This window comes from Xiphias gladius, chromosome 4 (genome assembly GCF_016859285.1).
Source record: "Xiphias gladius isolate SHS-SW01 ecotype Sanya breed wild chromosome 4, ASM1685928v1, whole genome shotgun sequence".
Taxonomy (NCBI): Eukaryota; Metazoa; Chordata; class Actinopteri; order Istiophoriformes; family Xiphiidae; genus Xiphias; species Xiphias gladius.
This window is the reverse complement of record NC_053403.1, coordinates 18,764,399-18,786,820: the sequence shown is the minus strand read 5'-3', so window position 1 is coordinate 18,786,820 and position 22,422 is coordinate 18,764,399. Positions and strand designations below refer to the sequence as shown.

Here is a 22,422-nt window from a genome sequence, read left to right as displayed (position 1 = left end):
GCTGGTAGTTTCTGCCACTCTTCCACTGCTATTTTTTTCAGCTCTTTTAAATTTGCAGAAGTCCGTTTTGCAATGGCAGATTTCAGCTGTCTACAAGGGTTTTACGTCAGGACTCATTGCTGGCCAATAAAAAACAGTCCATCTTTTCCTTTTCAATCGTTCTTTTGTAGTGCTGGATGTTTGCTTTAGGTCGTTGTCCTACTGAAAGATTGAAGACCTTCACCTCAAACCTAGTTTTCCAACTGGGGAACATATTTCACTCCAAAATGTCTTGGTAACTGTCTGATTTCATCATTCCTTTGATACATTTAATGCCTCCAGTACCAGAGGCACCAAAGCAGCCCCATGGCATGATACAGCCTCCATCACATTTTACTGTAGAGAATGTGTTCTCTCCTTATGGGCTTCATTTTGTCACATATAAACAAACTGATGTACTGAATTCCCAAAGAGTTCTACTTTGGTTTCATCCATTGAACATTATCCCAGAAAGACTGTGGCTTATCTATGAAAGGTTTTCCAAACAGTAGTCTTGCCTTTTTGTGCCTTTCTTTCAATAGTGGTGTCCTCCTTGGCCTTGCCTTTTTTTTTTTTCTGATAATAACATGTCTGATGCTCTCAAATAGCTCTCTTGTCTTCACCATTGTGAAAAAGAAACTGGAAACAATCAGCCACTTATTATGCAGTAAACCATCATTCATTGCTTAATTCATGTCATGTGTACACTGAAAATTAATCACAGGTGAGTCATCGTTTTTTTTTTTGAGGAACTAATTTAAATTCCTCAAAAGGGTTTCAAGCATACATTTTATGTCTGTATTTTTTATTTCACGATATGAAAGCATTTTTTGTTGTTGTTGTTATTGTTCAGTAACAAAACTGGTTAGTTTGAATTTATTTCTAAAGATATTCTAATTCTGTACTTAAAATTCAGGGGCGCCAATAATTTAAACCAGGACTGAACTGTATCCTAGCCACTAAAACTGTGAAATCCCTGTTCAACTCAGAACTTTAAAGTAGCTAAGGAAAAGAAATCAATTTTGACAATTAATCCATAAAGCATTAGAAAGACTCCTACACCTTCTCTTCCCTGAAGAAATTAAAATAAGGTCTTAAGAAAATAAAATGTACAATAACAAATTCCTTATCTTGACTGCCTGTGGGAAGAAGCTATAAAAAATAATGAAAAATAAGGGAATATAATTAAGCGAGAGAAAGGGAGATACCCACATACAGTACACACATACACACACACACACACACACATATGTAGAGGTTGGCACACAGAGTGAAAGAAAGGCAGAAAGATATAAGTGAATATAAATGGAAGACACAGAACGAAAAAAGATGATGACTGAAAGAGATACAGTAAGACTGTAGAAGAAAGAACAGAAAGAGAGGAAAATAGGTGTGAGGAGCAGAGAGGGGTTGGGAGAGCTAGTTGGAAAGCTCCCCTGCTAAATACAGTTTAATTTTGTACTATTGTGTAGTTCAGCCAGCTTGGCAATTATATCCAATGTGCTTTTGGCAAACAATCTGCAACACAGAGAAGCTTTATACAACTGAGTTTTGGGATAATTACATGTAAGTATCTGTTTGCTGGCAGGAAATTTAGTTACAAATGCTGACACATACTGAAAACTATTCCCATTTGGAATGAAAAATTAAACTCAAATATTTGTAGTTATTGTGAGCGGAAAGTTGTGCATACACAGGAAAACAGTTTTGGAACTGCAGAGTTGAATGTTTTATTTCTTTACCTTACTTGTTCTCAGAGTTTGCGACTAGACATATCTTCACTAGCACACATATTGCAAACACAAACTGAAACACACACACACACACACATATATATATATATATATATATATATATATATATATATATATATATATATATATATACACACACACACAAGTAAAAGAGAAAGAGACAAATACTGACTTAAGCGGTCAAGCACACACAAAGAAACACACACTCAAACACACTGACAAAGGCAAACAGAGGCACACTTATACACAAGTTTTTATGTTGTAGTTTATGATGTTCTGAAGCACTTCAGACTGTGTGTTCCCTGACAGGAGAGGCATTGAGCCCCCCTATTGTTCAGCTCAGTAATATAAGAACACACTCCACAGGATTCAAGGCCTACTTTCATAACTCACTTCAAAAGCCACCAGGATACACACCTCTGTCTTTATCCCCTCTCAGAACTCTTTTTGCACCCCACTAACTTCCTCCCTACTTCTCACCATTTGTTATGAATTTTCATTCACATAACCTTCCGCAAGTCGGTTTTTGCCTTCCTGCATCCCCCCTCTCTTCAGCCCACCTCCTTATCCCTCCATTCCTCTCTTCTGCTTCACCTATTGTTTACTTCTCCTCCCATTTCCCAGAGAAAGACAGAGGCTTAGCTTGTGCTGCCAAAGGGCTGACATTGGTAAACAAATTTTGGGAACTGCAGAAAAAGAACACTATTCCAGGTAGAGAACCTCATTTCCCATGACCACAGGGGTGTGATAGAAAAAGATTATGTCGATACCAAGGAGGCTTTTTGTATAGTTGTAAATCATAACAAATATAAAATGCTGTGCAAGTATTTCACACCACTTTCATCAGCGCTCTCACTCATACTTGCGGCTCAGCCAAAATCCATTAAACACTCTGCTTACTTGATTGCTTGAGAGGCAGACCCTGTGCTGTGATATTGAAATTATTTGGACTCATTTGCATGGTGTTGGGTTGCAGTATATGTTTGTCCTCAGTCAAGTGGAACATTGAGTTCTTGAAATCTGATTGTCTCCTGAACCTCATTGCTTCAACTTCAGAGTCATTTATACATAAATTGCAGCCCATTATTCTGAATTTAAACTGGAAATGTTCAGAGGGAGTGATGTATACCAAGAGGTTGGTGGAAGAGTTTGAAATATAAGATCATAACTGATTGTTTGCTAAGCCCTGCGCCCCGTAGTTACTGTTGCTAAGCTTGTTTAGCTTTTTCTGTAAAATGATAACGGTCGTTGATTTACCATGAAAATTCATAGTCACTTTTTGAAACAAGGTTTTCTTCACTTCAGACAACGGTTGAACGGCAACCATCAACTTTGATGGTTAAAATGACTCATGTCTAGGAAATTTTATCAGCTGCAGCTAGTTGGCTACACAGTGGATATGCTATCATGAATGCATCTTTTTTCTTACATATCCTGTAACCACGGATACTAATTTTGTTTTAGCAGGCTACTTAACATTAGTATTAATGCTTTGTAACTATGGTAGGTTGTAAACTACTTAGATGGACAAGCTAATGACTGCACCTCTCATTAGAGCACTCTTTAATTCAATTCAATTCATTTCATAGGAAATGCCTTCACCCTTCAAGTTTGAACTTGATCGCTAACCTGATTAGAGGCATCACAGAGCCAGCAAGGACCAAGATGCAGGGTGTTTTACTGATGGATCACAGTGGGGAAGGGAGGGGGAGACGACCAAGGGACCCGATACCATCAGGCCACCCTGACGGTCTGAAACAGCATATCTGAACGAGTGACGCTGGAAGAGCAGACTGTGTTTGTCCTAATGGGATCCTAGATCTGCATCTCGGAGCCTTCGTGTCCCTGCAGCGATCCTGATAGCAAACACTGGCAGGTCAATCAATGGTGATGCCTTGCCTCTCTTTACTTTGCTTCCTTCCGCCAGGCTGTCAAAAAGTGTTCAAACCACAGCCCTAGCTTGAGACTAACTGGTTGTAAAATAGCTCAACTCCAGTGCAAGATGATGTCAGTGCAACTGTTTATCTGCAGAAGTGTACTTTATAATCTGATGATCTGTTGGTTTTACTTTGCGAGTTGATGAGTTGGAGTAAGCTGATAAAGAATAGTACTCATCTCAACAAAATTAAGATAAAACATTTACTTCGTGAATGAAAAAAAAGCTTAAGCAATTATTTCTGACAAAAACAGAACTTCGTTCACATATTTATGGATACCAAATATTTAAGTAAGCTTACACTGTCTGTAATTGGTATAACATATGGTAACAATGGACTAGAAAATATAAAACAGAATTTCTTAATACTAGTTTAACAACAGTATTCTTTAAACTAGTTGAATGCATTTGCATTGGACTGCAGGCTATATTATCAAAAAGCATAACCAATCTCTTTCAAAGGTTGTACATTTCAAATGCAGGGCCCTGTTAATTGACATCAGACAGGGAAATTTATCGACATTCTGTTGCGTGACTACAGATGTATGAAAAAAGTGCCCCGAAACAGCATCTGTCCAAAGATACATGATTTCAATGATCAGAATCAGACACACTTTCTCATCAAGTTTGCCAAGTTTACCCAGCTTTTACAACTGATTGCATTACTGTTTTTCCATTTGAAGCTAAAGTACCCAAAAAACATCATAAAGGGTCCTACATCCTATATGTAATAAATCAAGAGAAAGTTCAGACTCTAATGTCCCATATCTCTGACCTAGGTGATGTGATATTATAGACCTAGGAAGCTATAATAACATTATTGATCCACTATATCCATCGGGATGCATACAACAATTTTATATGGAAACCAATTTCTGCAAGGGAAGGAAAAAAATAGATGGAAAGGTACACATGATTAAAGAAATATAATCACGGTAAGTCAAAATTCTGATATACTAATTAAAAATTATGTGATAATAAGTAAAAAGTTTGACTAAGTATCTCATAATTGTGATTGAGTAAAATATTTTTTGTTTCTCATAATAATCTTAATATCTCATAATCCAGATTTACATAACTATGTTTTTATCATGCAGTCTTTCTTTATTTTTTCCATATCATTTACTTATCATCTCATAATTTTGAAGTTTGATTTAGTAATTCAAAATGTTGACTAACTATTTCAATTTTGATTTAGAGAGTAAAAAGTTCCGACTTACTAATGCGATGAAAATTTTTTGAGCTAATGGAAGAAGTTTCCGGGAGACCTCAGAAGTCTTAAGCAGAAGCTTGATCCGGGAAAATAGAGATAACACAAAAAGTTAACACTGTGTAATGCCACCCAGTTCGAAAGGAATCCTATATATGGCCAGATATATAACTATGTATATCACATCAAACGGACTACACGTCCAAATAAGGTTATTCTTCATGGGACTATATAACATCCATACAATGTGTGAAGATTCTATTGGGTACTTAATCCTAAGCATTAAACCATGTGTTACCGAAATCATGTTGAATATCCCAATACCTCTGTCCTACTTAAAGATTACTTCTGTAATAACTGATCATGAGACACAGAGGCTGTTTGTTATTGCTATTTAACTGATCATATCCTCTACTGCATGCATATGGTAGTTCCAACTTGGTTGCTAAGGCAACTGCCATTGGGGAATGCGCGAGCTAAATTCTTTCAGACTGCTAGAGACAATGCACTATGCTTTTAGTAAGTGACCTGAGAGTGACCTGCGGACACACTGCCTAATACTACCTTACAAGACCTAAAGAAGGAAAAATGTCTTCAAAGCTGTCTCATGATTTTGACTTCATAACACAACAAGTTAAAGCTTTGACTCAGTTTCTCCTAATTTTGATTTACATAGTTATGACTTTGATTTAGTAACTCAAAATATCAACTTATTATCTCAATTTTGACTTAGTAAGTTAAAGAATTTACATAGTATCTCATTAATTTGACTTACTGAGTCACAATTTTAACTTAAGTATTTTTATTTTTATCATGCCTAACTTTCCAGGTTTCCAGGTCGGCATAAATGGGATTCCATCATTTTACCATACTGCATTGTGAGAAAAACACTTCACAGTGTTTTGCTTAGCAATTCTTCTAATATTTTTTTTTTTAGAAATGCTTCTGTGGATTGTTTAATTGCTTATTTTTGACCTTTGTGGAGCCCCTAATGAACACAAGGACCCTTCCTTTTAAAATACACATTGTCTAGTATCCTCTCGTCTTTTTCTCTTTGAAACTCTCACAATCTCACTTTCTCTTTCCTCCTTCCAAAGCATAATGTCAGACAAGTAGATTGGATTTGCCAGAATGCATTTCTATCCACGCCAGTGGGACCATATCTTCCCAGAGCATCCATCCATGAGGTGCTGCTTCAGATGGATTCCACCTCTTCCAGGGCCAATGTCTGTCCCAGCTCCCATTATGTGACCCCAAGTAACTCATCAGAATATGCTATTCCAGAGTCATAGAAGGCAGTTTTTTCCACTGGAATGTGTGCAAATGTAAATTGGGGGTAAAAGTGAAATATATTATTATAAATGACAAAAACCCATGGTTGCTTGTAGTTGGGAAATGTTTTTCAACTTATTTTTTTCTAAAAAGTTTATGTTTATAGGGTAAAAACTGTCTGCAATATTGCAAGTACATACTGTATTCTGGTCAGTCCTAGCTTGTGTGCTCACTAGGAACCTGTCAAATAAAGATCAGGACGTGTCCGAACTGAAGGAAATATAGAAGTAAGCGGTTAAAAAAACATATTCAGCACTGTGTTCTGCTCACGTGCTGGCTCTGTGTTTATACTTTTTGTTCAGGGTCTGTATCAGAGAAATCGCATTTTTTTCTGATCTCACTGAGTTTTGTTTGTAAGCCTCTCTGCCAGTGAGGGATTGAACACTGGGAAGGTAAATGTGTGGGAGCCAGACGATGGAGGCATGAGTGTGTGAAGCGAAAGAATTGTGAGACGTGCTTGTTGAGCCTAAACTGCAACCTGGACACGATTATCATCAGCCATGTGGGTACAAGCAGCATAGACATGCACATACATATGAACATACATAAGATCTTAGCGAGATGGTTCGATAAAAACAACTTGTGCTCCCTTACACATAAACACACAAACAGAAGGTTAGGCCCAGTGTCGAGAACTTCTTAGTATAGTAGGAAGACATCTGCATATACAAGATGGGGTGAGACAATATGATCAGTGCTGTGGCAAGAGAGGGCAGCTTAAAGCTAATGGCATGTGATGCCCTGCTGCTGGCTGAAATCTGTTGTGGCCATCTGTTCTGCCTTGATGGTTTAAAACTCTCTCACTCCAACAGGGGCAAACCAGTTAAAAGAAGCAGTGTATACCATGAAATGCTTACATCAAGGTTTGTAGAGCCTTGAGGTAAATCTCCTGGGATCCTACGGTTTACTGGGGTAAACAGCCTTCAGTCGAGCTCACAGTGAATGAAGAGATTTGCAGAGCAAAGTGCAGTTGAAATATCGTGACACGGCAGGTGCAGCCAGATCAATGATTCAGTAAGGCTTAATCTAGGTTTAATAAATGCTGTTTTGCATTCAGAAAAGGTCATGTGTAAGTGCTGCAAAATCAGTTAGCTATTTGCAGAGGGCCTTGTCCCACCAAATTACATTAACCTGCGTGATAGTCTTACATTTGAGTCATTTTACCTCTCTTTAAAACATAATTTCAGATCTTAGAACAGCTGAAAAAAGAAAGTTTATGGTTTACTATACAGAGCTATATATGGACCAAATGTGAAATTGTTGTATTGAAAATAATAAGAGAATCATTAACATTGTATGAAATTTTCACATACATATATATACATTTGCAGTATTTGTGCAATTAATTAATAGGTACGATATGAAGATGAAAATATGCAAGTGTCACCATAAAAAACTGCACCTTCACTGTCACCTCAGTTGTTTTTCCAACTATGTAGGTTCTCCAGAGAGTATTGGTGCTTTTATAAAACAAGAATAACAGTAATAATGACAACAGTTCCTTGTTGTACTTCATACAACCCCCTTTCATACAGGAAAAGTGCATATGACACAAGTCTCCGAGACATGCAGTTAAACATTGTTGGACCCATCCATAGATATTTGTTACCTTCTCAAGTTATTATGATTGAGACTGATAGGGCACTGGGCAAACCTTATAATGTCAGTTATTGACTGTTATATTACATTGTTATTCAGGTCAAATGTTTATAGTTGTTTGGATGCAGGTATATGTGACCAAGCGTTTGGGTGTGTTTGTTATTTAAAGAAAATATATGTTTGAAAATACTAGTTAAAATAGATAAATAAATAATTTAAAAAGATATTTCAAATATACTGTATATCATCAGTAGTACAAAAAATCCCTCTCCTAAATGGAATTAAAAGAATTGGGTTACTTTTATTATGATTGTACGGGTTACAGGCTGTGACTGGGTTACGTGTTGTCATTCAAATCTGGCAAAACTGGCAGGTTAATTGCTGGTTGCCACCATTAGCGGCACTCCAGACTGCACTTCAGCTCCATACACTACACTGCTAAACTGTAGAGTTACAGTACATGATTACAAAACAAAGTTTCACATCTCTTTTTCTGCTCTTATATTATGCATGCTGCCTGTCTGACAGTAGTTAATTTGCTTCCCTAATATTTGCAGTAAGCAGAGGTTACATCAAAATTGTACACCTGACCTAAGCAATTATGTTCCTTAAAACAAGACTGTGTAACTTTTGCTGAGCAGCAGCAACAGTGGCAGTGCAGCCACAAGCGTTAATTACAGGACCACTACACAATTAAACTGTGTTTGGCTCCAAGTCAGAGTGGTGAAGGGTACTGGAGGCAGCGTATCCTACGCAGCTAACAGCTCATGTAGAGAAAGCATAGCCTCTCAAGCGCTCATACAACAAACACAAAGATCATCTCAATAGAAACTGGCATTCGCGCTGATCACCAAAGTCAAGTCAGCATATGGCTAATTTCATTAACGTGACCAAAAACATCTGAACCCACAGCAGTTGTGCACTAAAATGTAGTAGCTAGGAGCTTGCTTCACACTGACTACTTACCTTACTGTGTAAGTAGCAACAGGAAAGAGTCTTCCCTCAACACGGATGACAACCCAAGCTACAGCAACTGGCAGTTAGTGAGTTACACAACATGTGAATATGTCACTCTAATGTTACAATCCACAACATCTTCACACACCATGCAAAATACAGCCTGGTGGCTGCTAGTATGTAGTTTAGCTCTGTTGATGACCAGCTAAGTTACAAATGTAGTATGAGGCCTAAATTTGATTACTATTGGTGGTAACATTATGACAAAAAATAACCCAGTCATGCTAGACTATGGGGTAGTTTAGTAACTTGGTGTTAGGTATGCTTCCGCTGAATAAAACTCTGTTAGTTTAGTTTGTAGCATTCACCTTCCTAACATTAGGAAATTGAATTGGGGCCACAAACAGTAATGATAGAAAAATGTAATTCCCACAACAAACTAGAGAGTAGAAGCCAGTGTTAGAAGTTACATTAATGGTTGAGTAAATCAGACGACATTGCTAAGTCTGTTCAGAAAGCCAGCTGTTGCTTCACTTCTTTCCATCTAGTTGTTTGACCAAGGGTTATTCTTGTCATGTTCCGCCATTTGTCACTTTTTGCCTGTTAACCCTCTGCCGATCTTACTTTTTTCTTCTTACTTGTAACGTCCAACACTGTGGTTGATGGTGGCTCTTCCATTTCCACTAATGTGTTTGTTGTGGTAACCCTCCTTTTTGTTCTATTATGTTTTATGGTGGTTGGGAAACTATGTATTGACTCACTACCGCAAACCCACTGCTATGGAGTGTGTCATCGGTGTATTTGTATTTTCATCAGAACCTTTGTTCACACCTTGTTGCTTGGGAAAACACATACGTTGGCACATCTGTTCTCACCTGACCGTTTTAGAAAAACTAGGCCAAAACGAAAGAACAGTGGTGAACAGTGGGTTAGGTAAATTATTTTTATTGCTTGGAAATCTAACTTTTGTTTTTTATTAAAAAGCATCTACTTTTTGTACAATTAAAAGTTACATAGTTTCACTTTAAGTCCTAAAAGAACGTCTGAGTCTTTGTTCATGATAGTTTTAGAACTATACACAGAGTGAAGGACATTACCTGAACTGTTCATCATAGTTGCTATGGGTAACATTTAGAATATATTAAAATAAAAGCCCCTCCAAGAGCCGTAGATAGCAAAAACAAGGGCTGAGCATTCTTGGGAGCGTAAAAAGTAAGTCTATATGCCTCTTCCAGTTTGGGCCTCCTGAACTGGCACTTACAGAGGCATTGACGCACACATAACTTCCACTCATAACTTCAGAGCTGTTGACATTCACTGCTTTCATCAAACTTTTCTTGTAAGTCACCACATGATGTAAAAAAAAAAAAATCCCTGAGGCAGGAAATATTTAAAAAGGGTCTCAATTACAAGGCCAAGGTTTTTCAAGATGCTTCTTGAACATCTGTGCAGCACACAGGCAATTTGAGATAAGACTTGACAGGGGAAGTTATTTAGCAATATGGATCAGGCCTAATGAATGTATGAAGTGAATCTCAAGATGTAAAAGCACCTGATGTGTGTATTAAATACAACTTTTATTTGAGCCCACATCATAAAACTTATACGTATGCACTTTTACTTTATAATTACACACATTTCCAAAGATCTCATTTGTATAGTACAAATCATCCCAGGCTGTGAGTATCCATGTTGCAGCCTCACAGACTGTAGTACCGTGGTTCACTGAAAATGCACACTGATTTATTTTATTCATTTCTTCTTTTTTCTGTGTGAGGGGAAGTAATTTGCTATAATGCGTGATCAGGGTATTTTGAAAGAGCCATTTCATTTCACTGTGCTGGTACCTTTCTTTGTGGGGAAGCCCAGCTGTTCCTGTTCCTCTATCAACACCAACCCCTGAAGCTGAGAGATTCTGCTGCTGCTCAAGCTAAATGAGACTTCACACCCCTTCCCCTCATCTTTTCACCCTTTCGTCTTCTCACTGTAGCTTTTTCTCATTCTATATCTGTCTTGCACTCACCCTCTTTTAGTTCTGTTTATCTGGAAAAATAGCCCAGAGAGAGGCAGACTAAAAGTCACCGATATGACTTATTGAAAGAAATAGTGATGAAAAACAAAAACAAATGAAAAAAAAATGTGTGCAACATGTGAACTCAGATGTGAAATGTCAGCCACTGAGAATCCGAGTTCATCATGAGCCTAATTCATTCCAGCAGGTGTTTGCAGCCTCAAAGCCAAGTTTAAAAGGAGAACAATAGTGTCAGCTATTGTTATAATTACGGTTTCAGTGGGTGAATAAGCAATAAGTGTAACCACCCACTCTCTGCCCACATTTGTATTTAATAAGTGGTTTAATGCTGTTTCCATTTCAGGCATTTAGCTCATTTTGCCTGGCAACAGCTGTGTCCTTAACATGATGATTCTACTTACCATTGTCTAGCTGTGAAGAGAGAATAATAAGTATTATGGTTTACCAGATGGACATAGAGCAGGTGTTAGTCTGTTGGTATAAATAAATAAAACACCTACAGCAGATCTCTTGGTTCAGCAAAAGCTGCAGTGGAAAAGTTCATAAACTAAATATTTACTGGGATGGGTCATAACTTTGATAGTGTGTTAGAATTTCTGCAAAAAACATTTTACCAGATATAAAAATAAAACAAATGTTTAAGTAATTAAAAAAATCCTCAACTTTTTATTAATAAAATAATCAATCTTACTACTTATAGGGTTGAAAGCTTCAGAAAAACCTAGTAAGTGGACCTTAGGTGTGGATTGTTTTATCAAATTATTCTTTCCATGGTCAAGATGCTATGAGAACGCAGACGGGAAGTCCTAAAAAGATGCTATGGATGAAATTATAACGGCTTCTGCATTTTCACATCAGCAGATTCATGTGCATGGCAAGTGAACAAACTCCCTCTAGTAATAAGGGACTGTATGATATAGTTCAGAAAGGCTCAGCTGGGGTTGTTTTGTCAATCAACCATATACTTGATCAACCTTAAAACGAGTTAAATTTATATATAGAGAGTAAATATAGTAATTTTTTTAAAATTTACTGATTCAGTCCTGGTTGAAATTATTGGCACCCCTGACTTTTAAGTACAGAATTTAGAATATCTTTAGATATAAATTCTAATTAACCAATTTTGTATTATCATAGTATTTAATTATATGCCCAAAGTTACTGAACAACAACACTTTCATATAGTGAAATAACAAATACAGACATAAAATATTCACTTGACACGATTAATGGCACCTTTTGATGAATTTAAAGTAGTTTCTCAAACAAAATAAAAAACAAATAAGAGTCATCTATGCTTAATTTTCAGTGTTCACATGGCCTGAATTAACTAATGAATGATGGTTTTACAGCATAAAAAGGGGCTGATTGTTTCCAGTTTATTTTTCACAGTGGCAAAGACAAGAGAGCTGTCTGAGAGCATCAGAAATTTTATTATCAAAAAACATAACAATTCTAGAGGCTACAAGGCAAACGTCAAAGATCTTAAAATCCCTGTTTCAACAGTTGGTAATGTAATCAAGAAGTTTCACAGTCGTAAAACCGTTAAGGCACTTCCAGAACAGTGTGAAGAAGAAACTCAATGAGAGAAATCTGCAAATTGATGCAAATTGTGGAAAAAACACCACACAAAGCTCTTAAGAGCTTTAGGCTAATCTGGAGCAATCTGGAGTGGTGGTTTCAGCCTGTACCATATGTTGCACTCTATCCCAAGTAGGGCTCCATGGGCGAAGGCCAAGGAAGAGACCACTACTGAAAGAAAGACACAAAAAGGCAAGACTAATGTTTGCAAAAACTTTTATAGTTAAGCTACAGTCTTTCTGGGATAATGTTTTATGGAAAGATGAAACCAAAGTGGGGCTCTTTGGGAATGCAGTGCATCAGATTGTTTATAGGTGACAAAATGAAGCCCAAAAGGAAAAGAACACCTTACCTACAGGAAAACATGGTGGAGGTTCTATCATGCTGTGGGGCTGCTTTGCTCCCTCTGGAATTGTTGAATGTATTGAATGTATCAAGAAATTATGAAATCCGAAGATTACCAAGGCATTTTAGAGCGAAATACGTTCCCCAGTGACAGAAAACGAGGTTTGAGGCAAAGGTTTTGGGTCTTTCAGTAGGACAACGACCTAAAGCCCATATTCAGCACAAAAGAATGATTGAAAAAGAGAAAAAGAGTGGAAGAAACTACCAGCAGAGGAGTGCAGGAAGATTCAAGATGGCTGCAAGAAACATTTAGAGGTTGCCATTGTTGCCAGAGTTTCTGCAACCAAATACTAATGAAGGGCCAGTAATTGTGTCTAGGAGGCATTTTGTGTCCAAGCAACCTTGGACATTTTAAAATATTTAGACTCTACAAAATTGGTTAATTTGCATTTATTTCTGAAGATATTCTAAATTACATATATATATTTCATTTGATATGACAGTGAGGCAGACAATGAATAAAGAAACAAGGTTGGCAATGACACTAAACAATAGGTGAAAAAGGAATACCCGTCATCAAACAAGGCTTTGAACTGAATTCAGCTCCTTTTATGCCTTATGGAAAATGCTGTGTCATCTTTATAAAGACATTGGGTGACACTGGGTGTAGACTAGTAGCAATGGTTGAGTTAAATAGTTAATAGAAAATGTATAGCCAAAAACTCTTCTGTCTACGGATTTCACCTGTCTGCTTGTGCTGAGACATTGTGTAGAACAGCTGTGATTGAGATGTGTGGTGTCTGGCAGCTTTGGCCACTCAGAGCTAAAGACCTATGATGTGCCTGTATATACTGTAAATACTATGTTTCATCTATACAAAAGGTCTACTCTGACAAGTAGGCCTTACACCTGAAATGATGGGTTTAAACCAGGAACAGAGTGCAGAAATACCTTTTTGCTCTGCTGTGAGTAATGTCTCAAAATTTATAATGAAAGCACTTTCTCTTTCAGTATGCTATCTCAATTTTGTAAAATAAATCAACAATTTGTATAAACATTTGTTACAAAAAAAACATGTTCACCAATTCAGAAAAATGTGCCTATTTGCTTTTTGGCTAAGAGTTGGATGAGAAGATCATACACTTCTCAAATATGTTTTGGGAATTTTACTGAGCTTTAAGTTATTTTTGAGAAGAGTCTTGTTCCACATATGCACATGCACAGTTATACACATCCACATCTGGGAGCTGCCCTCTGCAATCACCAATCTTCTGACCATTAGCTGCTGAGCGCTTCCACTGGAGCAATTTGAGGTTTCTTCCCAGCTCAAGGACAACTAAGCAGCAGTTACTGAGGGAGTAGTGGGCCCTTTTCATTTTCATTTTCAACCCAATCTGCCAACCTTTCATTTACCAGCCCATTCCCTAACCTCTAGGCGGCCCAGGTGCAACCTAGTCTTTTTCACTAACACTTCACTTTACACTTATAACTCTGTGCAGCCACAGTGTAGTCACAACCTACTGCGGCCGCTGAGCAGCTCCACTGAGGTAGTTAGGGGGTTAACTGCCATTTTCAAAGACATCTTGACAGAAGCTGCTCTTTTAGTCTGCTACTGTGTCAGAGTGTGCCTTTGACATAATTACTGATAACAACTTGGACATTAGCAAAACTACCGAGCAGACATGGATAAAAATATGGTTTGACAACAGATTGAGATAAAAATAAGGACAGAAACAGTTGAAAGAGAGAGACAGAGAAATCAAAATGGCTAAATCTTTTATCAAATAAAATAACCTATTTTTCTATAATTTCACCAACAACAAAATGTCTTTTTTAGTTCTAAAAACCAAAATAGGGTGTAACAGTTTTGAGTTTCTGTCTGCTCATTCATCCTGTCATTCATTCAATCCCATTGTTTTTGCATACAGGTTCTAATTCTGCTGTCATTTCAGACCCTGCCACGTCCACCTGCATGCCTTTCCCACTGGTAGAATCACCTGACCTGCTCCTCCTCTCCACTCACCTGGTCACCTGTTCCCCATTCCCTCAGTAGCTCCCTAGTATACTTTACTGGTCCATTTCTACTTGCTCTCTGCCAGATTTTCTTTGTGCCAGGTACCTTAGCTTTCCAGCACCATGTTATTTGCCTGCCTGGTCTGATTCTGATCATGTTTTGGACCTTGCCTTTGTTTATACATTTTTTTGGATTTTGCCACAGCCCGGCTCTTTGTACTTTGTTTGCCTGCTTGGATTTTTGTATCCCTCTTTTTTTTCTAAGTAAAGACTCCTACTACTCTGCTATTACATCTGCCTCCTGAAAACCATGACAGTACAAGTTGGCCACCATGGACCCAGCAAACTCGTCAGTAAGAGGCTGTTTGCTCTGGTGGACACCTTTCATCAACATAAGCACCAACTCACATCGGTGATGGGAAAGATACAAGATCACTCCATCTGACATGACCAGTTCCAGGAGTGGGCTCAACAGCTGGACTCTCCAACTCAGCCTCAACTACCTCGACCTCCTCCGGCTCCTCCTCTCCACACCATGTTGCTTCTCGGGAGTCTCGTGCATCTTCCCCAGAACACTACTTCAGTGAGCCCAGTGGCTGCCTGACTTTTCTGATTCAGTCCCCCATTTAGGCCAGTTCTCTCGACAGCTCCGGTGCACCTTAGCATGTCATGTAACCATCATGAGACTCATCATTTTAGTTGATTCTTGCCCCTCAACTTCCAGACATCCCCACATTGACTGGACTACTGGAGTGATTTTAGGCTGGAGTGAGCACTGTCATGCTGTCTCCTGTCCCTAGTTCTCCCTCTTCTTCTGAGTACCTGGATTTGAAGGAGGTCTTCAACCGATCTCATGCCACATTCCCATCTCCTCACCGACCCATAAGACTGTACCATAAATCACCCACGAATACTTCGTAATGCCCTTTGGGCTGACTAACATCCTAGCAGCCTTTCAAGTCCTGGGGAACAATATAGTCAGGGACATGCTAAACAAATTTGTCTTTGTCTACCTCAATGATATTCTAGCCTCCCCAGATCCCAACAGGATAACATGGGATATGTAATATGGGTCCTACAGAGACTCCTTGAGAACCAACTCTTCATGAAAGCAAAAAATGTTGAGGTTCATGTCCCGTAATTTTCGTTCGTGTGGTTTGTGCTCAGAGGAGGAAGAATGCAGATGGACTTGGCCAAGGTCCATGCAGTCACGGAATGGTTTCAGCCCAACTCCCACAAAAACTTCAGTGATTCCTAGGATTTGCTGAGGCTTAATCCAGAATTACAGTTCTTGAAGGGGCACAACTCCCCTTTGTGGTTTGGAACCACCAAGTCCAGTGAGCTTGGAATCTCCTACCACCCAGATTCCAAGAATGTGAAACCTGATGCAATCTCTCACCAGTTTCAGAAAGAGAAGAACCCTGCAGAGATGGAGGAGATCCTTCCCCCTTCCTGTGTGGTTGGAGCTCTGTTCTGTGAAATTGAAGGTAAGGTTAAAAAGTTGCATTTTGATTTTCCTGCATCCAGTAACTGTCCAGATGACTGTCTCTTTGTCCCAGATAATCTCCCCTCCCAGGTCCTCCAATAGGGGCACTCCTCTTGTCTGGTCTGCCACCCTGGGGTGCAAAGCACCCTAGCCCTCCTAGGGGTTGTGGTGGTCCTCGATGGAAGGGTGTGTCATGGTTTTGAGTTTTTGTTCACCCTTTCATTCATTTGGTTCAGTTGTTTGTGCATACAGGTTCTAATTCTGCTGTCATTTCAGACCCTGCCACTCCCACTTTCACCAGCAGAATTATCTGACCTGTTCCTCCTCTCCACTCACCTGCTCACCTGTTCCCCATTCCCTCAGTAGCTCCCTAGTATACTGTACTGGTCCGTACTTGCTCTCTGCCAGATTTTCTTTGTGCCAAGTGCCTTACCTTGTACAGTGGTTTTTGCCTGTTTTGATTTTGATCATGTTTTGGGCCTTGCCTGTGTTTTTGTTAATTTTGCTTCACCCCAATCCATTGTAATTTGTTTGCTTGCTTGGATTTTTTTATCCTTGTTTTTTTTTTTTTTTTAAAAAGTAAAGACTTATTTTTACATTTTCCTCCTGAGTCATACTCTTGGATCCCTTTTCAGACAATCGTGACATGAGGTTTCTCTGTTTTTCCTCTAAAGATAATAGGAAAAAAGAACAAATAACACTAAATAACTGGAGTGGGTGATGTTATGAGTTCATGTTCAGTATTTCCTTACAAAAGTTTGCCTACACACAGAAACCTCAGAGATGGGAAAAGCTAGGCATTATCCTTCTCTTTATCTCTCCATATCTTCATCTGCAAACGTACATCCTGGCATACATACATACACATGCACACCAATCTCCAAGGATGAGTAATGGGCCATTCAGCGCATTGATAGGAGGCTGCAACATGGCTGAAAATGACAAAGACTACCACTGTAATGTTCCATCATTCATTTCTATGTCTCATTTCGGGCCTGTAGAAACTCCATTACGTCCAGCCATTTCTTTCATTTACACAGAAAGATGAATGACAGATTCTGTAGATCATTATGCATGGAGCATAAGCAAGGTATATGTAAAGATATGGTGCTACTAACCAGACACTGGCATTACAATGACCTAAACTAATAAGCCATATAAAAGAGCCAGAGGAAATCTTCAGCTGTGTAATGATGTGACTATGAGAAGAAAAAATTGGTTTCTCATTATAACAAGAACATTTCATCATCATATTGAGAGCTTGTTATAACAACATGTTTTCATGTTACAATGACACATTGTTCTATCATTATTATGACATACTGACCCTTTAAATAAGAAACCTTTCTCATTATATTAACATGTTAGCAGACATTTTTACACAACACTTCTCTTGATATATCAAGATAGGTTGGTATGTTGTTGTAACAAGATACTTTTTACATGCTAATATATGCTTGGGATGAGACACTGTGAGATCCTGCCATTATTGAGCACACTAGATGGTACTGAAATGATCAGATATAGAACAACTCCGTTAGGAATGTAATGTACTCCATTAAGTCATGATGAATCTGAAAAAGTGAAGCCCTTTATTTTCCGTTAACTGATGAGAAAAGGCTAAACAGTCATCATATGTTACATTCTAATGTGCCTCCAACCAAGGCCCTATAAAACCATCTGCTGCTCAGGGAAACTCATTAACAACTAAAAAAAAGTACAAAAACATCAATAGTAACAGATTAGTGAGCACGTCCAAGTCTCAAACACACATCCTCTATTGACCAGAGACTCCAAGGTTTTCCTTTTGTGCTTGGATCTTTTTTTCACTACAACATCTTTCTCGCTATAATGAGAAGAGTTTCTTGCTCAAACTAAAGTTCCTATGTCATCAAGTAGAAAATGACAAAAATCTGTAATCATACCATGAAATGTTTTTGAGTAGATTTTGTGTCGTCACAGTGGCAGCAAGCAGCTGCAGTAGAAATCTGACTGAGCAATAAAATTCTTACTTGTAGCTCGCTGGTTACAAAAGCCATTGCATAAGTAAATGGCTACAGATGTGTTGTCTTCAACATGCTGTGTTTCCATAAAGAGCACCTGTATGTATGTCCTTGAATAATCCACATAACATACAATATACCTTAGTATAAGTCACTCTGAGTAGGACTGACAGCAATATAGCCATTGTGATGTATATATCAGTGCTATGAATTACAAAGACTATACTGATATACGATTATACTGTCATTGTACTGAAGAAACAGTAAAGAAAACAGAAATTTAAAAACAAGTTTTTTTCAAGTATTTTTCATAGCAGGAAAAGCACAGGTGTACCGAAAAACATTAACGATGGTCCTGTTGAAGTGTCCATTGGAGGGTCGTGAGCCATTTTAAACAAAACCAGAGCCCTGCAACTGCCACACCTAAAAGAAATGCAGCAATTAGGGTAATTAACTACACTTGTGCTTTTCCTGCTGTGACATGTCACAGTGTCTGCTGTGAAAATGGCAATTACCTGAATGTTTTTGTCATTCATGACGCTTGCTTATTTGTTTTTTTTCTGCAAGAGGTATGAGAAAAAAAAAAACTCATGTCTCTGTGTCAAGAATGGTGCCAGCAAGTATTTGGTTAGCCTATCTTAGCATAAACAGTAGAAACAAGAGGAAATAGCTAGAAGTGAATCTCTCAAAAGTTCAAAAATACACCTATGAACACCTCTGTTAACATGTATCCTTTTTTGGGCTGGACTACGAGACCAGCCCTCGAAATGCCAAAGTCCTTGACTCACAGAGTAATGATGTTACACCATTGGTCGGTTGAATGCCCCGTAACTGACTACTGAAGTTACTCCATCCAGCGGGCTGCCAAGTGTTGGACTTTCCCCATTGGCTGTTGCTCTTTCAAAACGAATTGGCACAAACAGTGTCTAATACGTCATCAGGGGGGCATTGACAGACAGTGTTGCCAACCAAGTGCCTTTTCGATTTACCGACTTTTCAGATCCCCCTAGCAACTTTTTTTCATAAAAGAACCTGCAACAATTAGTTTTTTGTAAAAACCTTCGCTACTTTCCGTAGACGAGAGTCACCAGTATTGCCCCACAAGCACAAGATTGGGCTATCCCACCACAGGCACACCTCTCTGTGTCTCATTCAGTTGACCCCACAGCAGCTAACAGATATGAATGAGCTTCTAACCTTTTTTCTAGGTGATCATTTAAGTAGTAAATATAGATGAAATCACAGCACAGCCATTGCCTGTAACTTATGTGTATGCCGATTTTGTCAGACGATGTTGCGCTTATAAAATGATGATTTTAGCAGTGTAGAGCAGCAGCTTGGAAATGGCTTGGAAGTGACTGCTGGTTAATATGTAGTTTTAATGGGCCACGTTACAGTCACTACTTCATACTTGTTCCATTGTCTGAACAACAGAAACAGAAAAACATATAAATGAGAACAGCTTTATTGGCAATTTGGCTGTGTTAAAATATGTGAGCACAGACAGTAGGAGAGAAGCAAACAGATAAAGGGCAGTCTAGCCATATACTAGGTTTTGACCTAGTCTTGTTGTTTCGTCTTTGCTCAAAACGACATTTAAAAAGGACAATATGTGGTTTCAGGACGAGTTACGTGCTAACTATTTCTTGACAAGCAACAACTTATCCTTCTTCCCATTACTTCTGTGGAGTCTCTTTGGCTATAGTGTGGTTGCAAAATATGTTTGGGGAGCAGTGGTTTTGGTATCGCAGGGACAATAGTGCCAAGCCTGGCAACCTCACTGTTGCGACAAGACTCTGGGAGGCTAAACATAGTCAATTCATTGGGCTGTTGTTTGCCAAGAAAAAGGTGCACCACAGAACTTTCCCTAAAACCACATTCTGTCTATGCATGAGTTAAACAAAGAAAACACAATGTGTTAAATTGATAAATAAGTCAACTTAAGAGGTATTTGTAGGCTTCTTTTTTCATCTTTGGAAGACCCAAGCTAGCAGTTTACCACCCGTTTCTTTGTGCTATGTCAGGCTAATAATGTCCTGGCTCCAGCTCTGTACTTAACACATAGACATGAGATTGAAAACTATCTTCTCACTCTGTAGTAGAAAGTGAATTAGCATTCAAACAACAATAATGTGAAAGCTTGAAAGTTAGAAACTGAGGTTGATATGTGGTTATATTGTGATCGGTCTCTCATACTGGCTATACACACGTCACATATGTTATAGGTTTGTTCCTGTGGATGACAACCTCAGCAAACATAAAGGCTGACATTTTTGTTTCTTTTTTGTTATGAATGACCTCTTCTGGACAACACAGTTAAAAACTTGCCTCGTTCAGACTTTTTTGTTTTCCGTTACTTTTATTCTGCCAGTGAAAAGTAGCTCAGGATGAACGGCGATATGGTTAGGGGGAGGATTGGCTAAAAGATGCTATTGATCTTTTTATTCCTGAAATAATTTGTATGGCTTGGCAACTGCAGCATCATCCCTTATCAATGTCTGCCAAAAGCCAGGCTGTGGCCTCCCTGGTGCAAAAGCTCTGAGAAATAATGCCTCTCATCACCAGCAAGAATAGCAGAAGAGATCTCAGAGAAATGAAAAGGAATACAGCAGAGAGGTGGGGCGGAGGAGAAGGAGGCTTTTCCACGGATCCTCACGGATATTGTGGTAAAAGCCAAGACAAAACTGAAAAAGAGAAACTGGGCTGAGCAAATGTGTTTGAGGGTGATGATATACTGTATACCATGAACCTGAGGCCTGAGTAATCTGCTCTTATGCTATTAGTGCATTTCAGAAACTGTCTTCTTTGACCCTTCAGGGGCTAGATATCCTTGAATAATTTCAAGTTCAGATACATTTTTTTCTCCTCTAATGCATTTTTGATGTACCTCTCTGTTGGATGAAAGCACATTTCATCATACAGTTGTTTTCTGTGTTTCTCTGAATATGTGATTTGCTTATCCAATGCAACTGGTATTTTTCAATTTGATATGTCTGATCTTGTCCATAAAATGGTAAAACCCAATATGTCCCAATATGTTAAGATGTTCAAGATGCTCAAGATGTTTATTTATGAAAATTGACCTTGACAGTACAATACTTGATAAAAGACACTAATTCTCTATATTTTGTTTATAGATATGCATATCTTTCCTAAATGTTTGTATTAATTCAAAATGAAACTTAATTTTAGATGAACAAGCCCCAGATAAATGAAAGTGCCACATTTCTGTACTACTCTGTGGATCTCAAAAGTATTAAATGTATGAATGTAAAACAAAGAAGTTATTTAAAACTGCTTTCCAGTGCTCAATTACTTTAAAGATTTTTCTTCTTGTTTGTATGCTAATGCAAATCATGTTTATCAGTATTTGTGAAAGGATCTCTAAATAAAACATAATACCCACCCTCTGAAAACAGCATGAGAGAGCAGAGAAGATTGAGCATTTGGAGGCAGATGAAATAATACACAGCCCTTTCTGTGCAATACATCACAGACAGCCGGGCCTCCTTCAGCATTCCTGCCTCACTAAGCACTTAACATCACCATATCAGCTTTCCTTAGGTGAAAAGTTGTGTATAAATCAGCTTATCTTTGAAGTCGATTCTCCTGATTCACAGAGTCCGCATGTCTCCCCTCAGGTAGAAGCAGGTAGAAGAGAAAGGGGGTTTCTTTTCATTGCACATGTTGAAAATGCAATATTATCATTGCAATGAGTGCATAATGTGATCAGCAGATAAAACTGAATATGCGCCAGTAACCGTTATTGACAATTTATGCAAGAGCATGACAGTAGTAACCATACAGTCAGTAACCCCAAACATTGGCAACATTGTGAACTAAAATGCTAGATTTTTTGGCACTTTGCAAGATAGTGATCCATGACATTAGACTTAGAGCCACAGTAGCAAATTAATAATCCACCATCCAACAGGTGTCACAAGCCGCAATGAGATACAATTTGAAATGTGGGTACCCATGCTAAAGAATGCTAAAGTAGAAATAAGTTTTTGATGGCATCTTGCTTTTAAATTTTTATTATTTCTGTTTGAAGCAGGATATTTTGACAGAGCATAAAAGAAACTGTAACAAAGAAGGAAAATAAAGGAAATGAAGACCATTGCAATGTTTTGTGAAATGATTTGTGTATTCAAAA

The 22,422-nt window shown here is 38.3% G+C and overlaps 1 long non-coding RNA gene across 1 annotated transcript in view; it reads right to left on the bottom strand.

Moving 5' to 3' along the window:
* Positions 1 to 21,935, bottom strand: part of LOC120788549 — a 31,011-nt gene extending 9,076 nt beyond the window's left edge. Inside the window, exon 1 of the long non-coding RNA XR_005707260.1 lies at positions 21,673 to 21,935. This is a non-coding gene — a long non-coding RNA (uncharacterized LOC120788549). The remainder of the gene's footprint in view (positions 1 to 21,672) is intronic.
* Positions 21,936 to 22,422: the final 487 nt, after the last annotated feature.